The sequence below is a fragment of the Loxodonta africana genome, chromosome 26 (genome assembly GCF_030014295.1).
Source record: "Loxodonta africana isolate mLoxAfr1 chromosome 26, mLoxAfr1.hap2, whole genome shotgun sequence".
NCBI lineage: Eukaryota > Metazoa > Chordata > Mammalia > Proboscidea > Elephantidae > Loxodonta > Loxodonta africana.
Window position 1 is genome coordinate 26,100,216 of NC_087367.1, and position 10,267 is coordinate 26,110,482.

At 38.9% G+C, this 10,267-nt stretch overlaps 1 long non-coding RNA gene and 1 pseudogene across 1 annotated transcript; one reads left to right on the plus strand and one right to left on the minus strand.

The window, feature by feature from the left end:
• Window positions 1-1,495: 1,495 nt before the first annotated feature.
• On the minus strand, window positions 1,496-5,125 carry LOC135228703 (uncharacterized). The gene is made up of 2 exons (XR_010319482.1): window positions 3,110-5,125; window positions 1,496-2,989 (listed from the first exon to the last, which is right to left on the minus strand). It is a non-coding gene; the product is annotated as an uncharacterized LOC135228703 (long non-coding RNA).
• A 3,192-nt stretch (window positions 5,126-8,317) lies between these two features.
• On the plus strand, window positions 8,318-9,774 carry LOC100667044 (armadillo repeat-containing protein 10-like; annotated as a pseudogene).
• The last annotated feature ends 493 nt before the right edge of the window (window positions 9,775-10,267 follow it).

Genomic DNA, 10,267 nt, shown 5'->3' on the forward strand with positions numbered 1-10,267 from the left:
GACCCTCTATTGTGATCCCTGCCAGTGCCAGTGGTGGCCGGGCACCATCTAGTTGTGCTGGACTCTGTCTGATGGAGGCTGTGGTAGTTGCGGTCCGCAACTTTCCCTTGTGTCTCTGGTTTTCTTCATTCTTTCTTGCTCCAGATGGAGTGGGACCAGTGGAGTATCTTAGATGGCCGCTCGCAAGCGTTTAAGATGCCAGATGATAGTCACCAAAGTAAGACGTAGAACACTTTGTTTGTAAACGATGTTAGGCCAATTGAGCTACATATCTGCTGAGACCATGGTCCCCAGCCCTCAGCCCAGTAATTCGATCCCTTAGGGAGTTTGGATGTGTCTATGAAGTTTCTGTGACCTTGCCTTGGTCAAGTTGTGCTGACTTTCCCAGTATGTGTACTATCTTACCCTTCACTTATCTATTGTCTAGTTAGTGTTTTTCACTCCCGATCCCTCCCTTCCCTCTTAACTATCAAAGGTTATTTCTTTCTGTGTGTAAAACTTTTCATATGTTTTTATAATAGTGGTCTCATATAATATTTGTCCTTTTGTGATTGACTTATTTCACTCAGAATAATGCCTTCCAGATTTATCCATGTTGAGAGACGTTTCGCAGATTCATCGTTCTTTATTGTTGCATACTGTTCCATTATGTTTATGTACCAAATTTGTTTATCCATTCATCTGTTGATGAATCGTTTTACAACTGCAAATAATGCTGCAATGAACATAAGTGTGCATATGTCTACTTGTGTGATGGCTCTTATTTCTCTAGGATATAGTCCTAGGAGCGGGACTGCGGATCGTATGGTATTTCTATTTCTAGCTTTTTAAGGAAGCACAATATCATTTCCTAAAATATTTGTACCATTTTACATTCCTACCAGCAGTGTGTAAGAGCTCCAATCTCCCCACAGCCTCTCCAACACTTGTTACTTTCTGTTTTTTTTTTTTTTAATTCATGCCAGTAATGTCGGGATGAGATGGTATCTCATTGTAGTTTTGATTTGCATTTCCCTAATAGCTAGTGATAGTGGGCATTTCTTCATGTGTCTTTTAGCTGCCTGAATGTCCTCGTCTTCTTTGGTGAAGTGTCTGTTCATACCCTTTGCCATTTTTTAATTGGATTTTTGTTGTTGTTGTTGTAGAGCTGTAGGATTTTCCTATAGATTTTAGAGATTAGACCTTTGTTGGATATGTCACAGCCAAAATTTTTTTTCCCAGTCTGTAAGTCTCTTTTTATTCTTTTGGTGAAATCTTTTGATGAGCATAAATGTTTAATTTTTAGAAGATCCCAGTTATCTAGCTTATCTTCTGGTGTTTGTGTGTTGTTAGTTATGGTTTTTACGCTATTTATGCCATGTAATGGGTTTTTATTAGAGCTTCTAGCATTGACCCTATTTTTTTTTTCCGTGATTTTTATAGCTTTGGGTTTTATATTTAGGTCTTTGATCCATTTTGAATAAGTTTTTGCGTGTGGTGTGAGGTATGGGTCCTGTTTCATTTTTTTTTTTTTTTAAAGATGGGCATCCAGTTTTGCCAGCACCATTTGTTAAAAGACTGTCTTTTCCTCCATGTAAGGGACTTTGGAGCTTTGTTAAAGGTCAGGCAATCTTAGGTGGATGGACTTACATCTGGGTTCTCAATTTTGTTCCATTGGTCAATATGTCTATCATTGTACCACTACCAGGCTGCTTTGACTGTTCTGAGGTTAGGTAGTACTGGTCCTCCTAATTTATTTTTCTTCTTCAATAGTGCTTTACTTATCCAGAGCCTCTTTCCTTTCCATATAAAGTTAATGATTAGTTTTTCCATCTCGTTAAAGAAAGCTGTTGATATTTGGATTGGGATTGCGTTGTATTTGTAGACTGCTTTTATATATATATAAAAAAAAATTTTTTTTTTTAATATGTATATATATATATATATATTTTTGGACAGAATTGACATTTTCACAATGTTAAGCCTACCTATCCATAAGCATGGTATGTTCTTCCATTTATGTAGGTCTTTTTTGGTTTCTTGCAGTAGCATCTTGTAGTTTTCTTTGTATAGATCTTTTAAATCCCTGGTTAGATTTATTCTTAAGTATTTTACTTTTTTAGAGGTACCCATATTATTATTATATATCAATGTCAATCAAATAGCAATTTTTCATTTTATAGCATTATTCTTTCAATATGCAAATTTAAACATTTATTTAGAGATTGATTCTTTTCCTATTATATCTTTTTGTACAAATTCTGTTCCATTTGTTCATTTTTTCTTTGCAAACACCAATTATGCATTTGTTGGATATCTTTTACCTGTCACTCATACATTTACATTTATGTCTTTCTAATCTATTATTATTATTCCCACCATCATCATCTATTCCTAGAATGTCTTCCTAGATAACTGCATGACTGAATTATTCATGCCATTCAGGTTTCAGGTAAAATGTCACATGCTCAGAGAGGTCTTTCCTGATTACCCAATCTAAAGAAGGCCCCACCTTTCACCCTCTATTACATGTCTTATTCTGGTTTTTTGGGAGGATTTATTACTACCTAAATTTATTCTGCCTATGTATTTTATTTTTCTCTACCTCCACCCTAGATTGTAAGCTCCATGAGGGCAGAGATGTTGCTCGTCTTAAAAAAAGAAAAAAATCTCTAGCATCTAGAAGCACATCTGGCACGTGGTGGGTGCTTAGTAATTATTTGTTGAATGAACGAATGGACCTTTTGTTGGTTTTAAATTATATTTATCCTAATTTTGGTTGCTTACAGTATGGCATTCTTTTAATGATTTTATTTACATTAACCTCCTATAATTTCTCGGAGATTAATAGAACTCTTCTTTAATTTCATTGGATGCTTTCTCTTGTAGTTCTTTATTTTTATTTGTCTTTCATTCTTTTCTTCCTTATTTGCCCTCTCATTTCAAAGTAAGTGTGCAGAGATGAATCTTTCTGGTTATTATTCATTTCATATGCCTGCTGAAACATTGTCTGGGAGGAAGTGGAATAGTATGTGTTAGGGGGGTCTGTTAGAAAGTTCAAACAAGGTATACTGCCTTCTATAGATTCTTACTAAATGTGTTGTTTTCTGTAACCAGGAATATACATTACCACTAAGTTTTTGGCATTTAAGAGGTTGGTGATCTGGAAAATGCTGTTTTCTCCAACTTTCTTCATTCTAGTTCAGCTCTGATGGTCTCCACATCTAGGAGGGTAGATGGTAGATAAAAATTATGTGTCATCTTGGTTTGTTCTTCTTTTCTATCTCCTGTGTTCTGTGGTGTCAAATTGGCTTTCTTCAGGGAGCATCTCTTCTGTCATGGCCTCTGCACCCCTGAACCTTACACCACTTACTGAGCCATTGGATGGGCATTTCAGGGCATTCTCACTTACTCTGGAGGAAATGTCCATCTTGCCCAAGTTATGAAGACATGTTGTCATTTCTCAATGTCCTTCCTCATTTGGGTCCTGATTTCACAGTATTTGGCAAGTTTGTTACATATTTTTGTGGTTTAAGTTTGTCAATGCCTTGTTTTATTGACAACTAAAATATTTTTTCTCCACTTTTTTTTTTTTGAGGTTTTTGAGGAAGGAGAATGAATAATGTCTATATACCATGATGTTTAACCAGAAGTTATTTTGTGCTCTTGTAATGGTATTTTACAAATTTGTATCACAGAGTGTACAAGGGACAGGTCATGTGTGCTCTTCACCCAGTAGGTTTAGGCATTAAATCTGAATTCTCACAGTTTATCTAAATGTTTGTTGCATAACTTTGCTTCCATCACCTTTCTTCCCCATTCCGTTTTCCCTGCCTTCCCCTGCCTCCAACTCTGTAGAGACTTTTCTGCCCCCCAGTATAGCCTTAACATTCTCTTTTCCTCCTTCTACAGTGATTTTCTTTGTCATTTTTGTGGCGAGAACTTTCCTAATTCTTCTTCACTCTATCTTCTCTAAGTTAAATCCCGAAGTTGTCTGGCCTCAAACAAAGAGTGAGTTGACAACGACCACCACACCACAATAATTGCACTAGGCATAGCCTGTGTTTACTGAACATTTACCTTATGCCAATCATACTTCTAAAACTTGTAATCATATTATCTCATGTAATCCTTCCAATAACCCCAAAAAGTTAATATGATTACCCACAATTTAAATGTAGGGATGTGAATTTTTTTTTTTTTTCCTAAAACTGGCTCCAGAATTGTGCTCAGAGATGCCACTGTATTTGTTCAAAAAAATACTTTGAAAGATATTCTTGGGGTGGGTGAGCACTACTAATATCAGAAGAGGGGATGGGGGCAGAGGTTTGAAAGGAGAAAGTTGCTGTTTTGCTATTGGAAGAAAAAAAAAGTGAGAGACATGAAAAGAGAGGAGGGAGAAGGAACTAGAAATTTAGAGACTGGCCCTGAGAAAGAGCCAATAAACTCCCGGGACTGCTCCGTGTCAAGTGTGGACCCTGCCACTCCCACACAACCTGGCTATACTCCACTCCCCATCTCCTCATGCCTAAATCTTCAATTCATCTGCCTTTCTCACAATTCTTGTACAGTGTGAGTTTTCTGTGGTTTTTAAAAAAGGGTGCGGGTTTCCCATCTCAGTCAGCACCATGAGAGTCACAACTGCACATGAGGGAGGAGGGTAGGTAGGAGGACAGAATCCCCAGGAACAAGGAAGTTTTTGAGGGGGATAGTTTGGGGCTGCTATTGGCCAAAGCAAGGGGTGGGGAGAGAGGCCACAGTCAGCATCTAGGTTTTATATATAAAAAAAAAAATAGGTTTTATATAGGTGAGAAAAATGAGGCTCAGAGAAAATAAACACCTTGCTTAAGGACTCTTAGCATATGGAGCCTCTTCTTGCTATTTAACAACATGCCCAGTTCATTTCTGCCCAGTCACTAGAGTTGGTGTCACCTGGTGCATTAACTCATGCTGTCACCCTCCCCCATAGACTTCTTCCCATACCAGACCACAGAGAATCCTTAGTAATGTTTTTTGTACTAATGTTACTCATAAATTGTAATTCCCATATATCACTCCTTCTTTTCCTTTAATTCAAAAAAGTTATTGATACAGGTGCACAAATACTAATTACCACAATACTGTAGCTAAAACACCAGAAAATTTAACAAAACCAGTGATTATTGACTATTCAAAGGCATTCAACCATGTGGATCATAACAAATTATGGATAACATTGTGAAGGATGGAAATTTCAGAACACTTAATTGTGCTCATGAGGAACCTGTATATAGATTAAGAGGCAGTAGTTCGGACAGAACAAGGGGATGCCGCGTGGCTTAAAATCAGGACGGGTGTGTGTCTTAGTTGTATCCTTTCACCATACTTATTCAGTCTGTATGCTGAGCTAACATTTCGAGAAGCTGGACTATATGAGGAAGAACAGGGCAACAGGATTGGAGGAAGACTCATTAACAACTTGTGTTATACAAATGACACAACCTTGCTTGCTGAAAGTAAGGAGGATCTGAAGCACTTACTGATGAAGATCAAAGACCACTGCCTTCTTTATGGATTACACCTTAACATAAAGAAAGCAAAAATCCTCACAGCTGTACCAATAAGCAAAGTCATGATAAACAGAGAAAAGCCTGAAGGTGTCAAGGATTTCATTTTACTTGGATCCACAATCAAAATCCATGGAAGCAGCAGTCAAGAAATCAAGACACTTCGCATTGGGCAAATCGGCTGCAAAAGATCTCTTTAAATTATTAAAAAGCAAAGATGTTACTTTGAGGACTAAGGTACACCTGATCCAAGCCATGACATTTTCAATCACCTCATACGCATGCAAAAACTTGACAATGAATAACAAAGACCAAAGAAGAAATGATGCCTCTGAATTATGGTGTTGGCAAAGAATATTTAATATACCAAGGACTGCCAGAAGAATGAACAAGTCTGTCTTGGAAGAAGAACAGCCAGAGTGCTTTGTCTTAAATACTTTGGACGTATTATCAGGAAGGACCAGTTCCTGGAGAAGGACTTCATGCTTGAAAATGTAGAACGTCGGTGAAAAAGAGGGAAACCCTCAACGAGATGGACTGGCACACTGGCTGCAACAACGGGCTCAAGCATAACAACAGTTTTGAGGATGACGTAGGGCTGGGCAGTGTTTCATTCTGTTGTATGTAGGATCACTAGAAGTTAGAATCGACTAAACAACAGCGTGTGCTTGTAGGGTGAGCAGATGAAACCATGTGATTTGAAGCATCATTGTGATTGAATAATAATAACAGCTCTGACTGGAGAGCATTACCTGTTGCCATCGAGGAGGTTTAAAAAGTAAATTAACATAGAGTTTTAGACCTGTAGGTATATTGATACTTGTAAGCTGGACTTACAAAAAATGCTTTTGCTTTATAACTGTAACTATAGGGATATTTTTATTTAAAAATAATAAATTTCTGTGGAAACACTGCACAAAAATTGTATAGACAGTCATTTTGGTGTCACCCCTTCTAACAATGTCACCCAGTATGGTCTGCGCTGCCTGCGTTCCCCTTGGTGATATGGCTGTTTTTGCCTCAGGATATTTTCTCTTACTAAGCCTGTGATCCAGAATGTTCTTCCCCTCGATCTGTGCATTGCCAGCTCCTTCTTACCCTTCAGCTCACTACTCAAACATCTCCTCAGAGACACTTTTCTTCTATCAAAACAGTCACCATGATTCTCCCCCCTATACAGCCCCTACATACTTACCTTCCTTTATTTTTCTGAGGAGGGTATTTATTGTCACCGTATATAATATTATATATTTATTTTTTAGTCTAGCTCCTCTACTAGGATGTAAGCTCCACAAGGACTGGGATTTTGTCTATCTTACTCACAACTGTACCCACAGTGCCTAATACAGAGTCTAGCACTTAGAAAGTTCTCAATAACTATTTTGATAAAAAATAAATAAATGAAAACTCATTGGGTACCTTCTATATGGAGGGTATAATCCCTTGTCTTTGTAATTTCCAACTGATTAAATGCATCTCAGTTACAAATTTCAAAGCTTACCACCCAGACCACCAATCACTTCAGCTGCACAGAATACCAAAACAAAAAACAAAAAAAAAAAAAAACGGTTGTCACCCAGTGAATTCTGATGCATGGCAACCCCACCCATGTCAGAGTAGAACTGCTTTGAAGAGAGCTTCATGGAGCTCTGGTCTTGAGTCACCACTATCTCAATCAGATACTAGTTATCTCAGAAATGGCCTTTTCCCCTGGAGGAGTGCTCAGAGCCCCTGAGGCACCTTCTAATGGTTCATGCATCAAGGATAAGGGGGTGGCAGCTCTGGTGTAGAACAGTGTAGGGAGGAAGGTAAGAGCTGGGTCACTGAGTCCAGACTGAGTTGAATCCCAACTCTGTGACCTGACCTCTCTCACAGGGTGATTGTGAGGAAAAAATTGTCAAGGCCATGTGCAGAGCCATACAGTAAGAACGGAGGATTTACCTGGTAAGCAGACACAGTAAATTTAAATCAGTGAACACTTCCTGGGAGAGGTGACTCTTGATCAGAGGTTTAAAGGACAATCAAAGCATGAATTGAAGGAGAAGATGGCAGTCTTGATGGCCACAAATAGGAATTCAGGTTGGAATTGAAGGCCCTGATGGCCTTCAGAAAAGAGTTGTTTCTCAGGTGAGCATAAAAAAAAAAGGGAGCCAGAAGTCACAGGTTCCTATCCACATGATGCCCAATTGTTAGCTGGGGAAATGCAGGCCAATTTCATCCTCTCTGAACCCATTTTCTCACCTGTTAATTGTGATGCTGGTAATCCTAATCTACAGATTTGTATGAAGTCTGAATTGTTACCCAAGTAATATTTGTGAAAATGTTTATAAACCATAAAGAACTTTTCTGATGTGCATTGCTGATATGTGGTTAGTAACGTGGTGGTGAAAGAAAGAAAAGAGCTCCAGAGTTGAGTCAGAAAGACCTGGGTTTGAATCCCCGACCTGTTGCCTACTAACTTTGTAGTTTTGAGTAGACTACTTACTTGCTCTGAGCCTTATTTTCTCATTTATTTAAGGTGGTATTTGTGAGAATTAGACTCACTCTACAGTAAAACCTGAGAAAGCCAGAACCTGTGTAAGGTGGAAAACTGTCAAAGAAGGAAAACTCAAATATTTTCCACTAATAGAGAACACTAGATAAGTGGCAAGACTGTACCCTGCCAAAGGCAGAAAACTTGCAAGACTTAGAAAAACAAGGCAGTCCCATCAAGCTCCAGCTCTCACAGGTTTCACTGTGTATCTAAAGAGCCTGGATCAGCCTAGAACATCATCTTCATCATCACCATCATCATGGCTAAGGTTAGTGTGAGCACTTGCCACCTGTCAGGTGCTGTTCAGAGAGATTCATGTGCATTTCGGTAAGTAGTGTTCATCTGAGGCCTTAGAGAGGTTAAGTAATTTGCCTGAAATGCGGTGGAGCCAGGGTTAGAATCCAGGCGGTGGAACTCAGTACATGCGGGTGGTCATTGAGAGTAGTTCAAGTCTACCACCAAAAGAAGCCAAATTTGGAGAACACTCTTACAAAGAAGAATTCATGTTTTCCAGCAGATTTGGTAATGGAAAAGAAAAATCCCTTAGTAAGATCTTAAGTTCCTTCTTACTTATTCTTTTTTTTTTTTTTTTTTGAAATGGAGTTGATTCTGCTAGAGAATAAGTAATTGATACCACTCCCGGGGGTAGGGGGGAGGGGGGAGTTGAATTAGCAATGGAAACTGAAACATCTGCTTCGATATCTGGCCTCTGCTCTCCTGTTTGTAAAATCTCTTAAGACAATCCTAACCAGCTCTAGGGTTGTCCCATATTAGTAAACGAATGTCTCTAAGTCAGGGCTTCCAACCAGTTCGTTCCAGTTTGAACCCCTTCCGAGAATTTGCCTTTCCACCCCAGATATGCTGATCAGAGTCTACATTTAAATGCACTGAATAACTTGAGTGTGAATGTTGAAAATCAAGATACGATAAAGATATACAACAGTCAAGTTTGTGGAGGTGTCTTCCTGGGTCTTCTGAATGCTGCTGAGCAGATGGCCGGACTGAGATTGTTAACAAACGACCATCACCAATGACCACCAGCATATGTTTAACGGTAGCATTACAGACTTTTTCCATGTGGTACTTGCTGGAAATGGAAACACCAAGGTTCAAGTTTTGAAACTGCTTTTGAATTTGCCTGAAAACCCAGCCATAGTAGAAGGACTATTGGGTGCCCAAGTGGACTCATCATTCCTTTCCCCTTATGACCGCCGTGTAGCAAAGGAGGTTCTTCTTCAAGTACTTAAACATTATTTCAAAATTTAAATAACTTCGTCAAAAAGGTCTACTTTCATCTTTCATAAAGGTTCAGTGTTTTTTCCTGTTACACGGACAAGAAGGTGCCCAGAAAATGAGAGCTTTAGTTCATCACCCCGATGTGAACGTGAAGGAAAACGTTGTAATAATAATGTAATTCTGATTGGCCATGTTTCCAGAGCGTGTTGCAGACGGGAAGTAATACACGTTATAAATTTATACATCCTCCTTAGAAAGTAAAGGAAGTCTTTCAGCTGTTGTTTTAAACAGTAAATACCGTGTTTCGTCATTAACATAGCTATAAATTGCCATGGTCTCCAAGTTTATTTTGGATCACTTTATTGATACCAAATGAATATTAGCACCTCTACAGAAAATATATTTCTTTTGATTTTGTCTAGATTGAGATATTTTAGTTATTTCCTCTATATGAAAGGACAGTGACTTTTTTAACACATAAACTGCCCTTCTACCATTTGCAGTGATTTGCAACTAGAGGGCGACCCCATGTGCACGGAGTAGAATGGCTCCATAGGGTTTTCACGGCTGTGACCTTTCGAATGTAGATCCGAAGGCTGTCTTCTGAGGTGTCTCTGGGTGGGTTTGAACCTCCAGCCTTTTGGCTAGTAGGCGAGCACTGAACCATCTGTGCCACCCAGGAAATCTAAGAGGGCAGTAGTACGTCATCACTGCACTGTTTTAGAGCTGTCATGGGAATGGCACTGTTCTTTTCGTAGTGGTGAGATCCTGAGTCAAGTCCGACTGCCAACCCAGCCATTCTCCTTTCACAAATCTGTTCCAATCTTTTGTGCTTCTAGTCAAGGAAAAATATAAGCTTTTAGGAGAAAGTATTTCCTAGTGCTTGCCCACTCCCATTCAATGCACCAGTATGCAAAAGTGTTATGCATAAAATACCAGGATTGATCAAAATATCCACCCATAGGCAGTTGAG